Source organism: Triticum dicoccoides, chromosome 1B (genome assembly GCF_002162155.2).
Source record: "Triticum dicoccoides isolate Atlit2015 ecotype Zavitan chromosome 1B, WEW_v2.0, whole genome shotgun sequence".
Taxonomy (NCBI): Eukaryota; Viridiplantae; Streptophyta; class Magnoliopsida; order Poales; family Poaceae; genus Triticum; species Triticum dicoccoides.
Genome location: NC_041381.1, coordinates 154067499 through 154067881, shown reverse-complemented (window position 1 = coordinate 154067881; position 383 = coordinate 154067499).

The window sequence follows — 383 nt, the reverse complement described above, 5'->3', positions numbered from 1 at the left end:
ATGGTAAAACAAGACAAGCAAAGCCTCCCGCTGTGCCGACAAATCCCGATAGGAGCTGCACATATCTCGTTCTCAGGGCACACCGGATTGTCCAAACTTCCGGTAGGCCAGCCCAGAGTTGCCCCTGGTGGCCACCGGCGGTTGACAGGTTGGACCAACACTCACGACGAGCACTGGCCCGGGGGGGGGGGGAAAATAAAGATGACCCTTGAGTCTGCAGAACCCAAGGGAAGAAGGCTTAGGTGGCAAATGTTAAAACCAAGGTTGGGCCTTGCTGGAGGAGTTTTATTCAAAGCGAACTGTCAAGGGGGTCCCATAAATCACCCAACCGCGTAAGAAACGCAAAATCCGGGAACATAACACCGGTATGACGGAAACTAGGG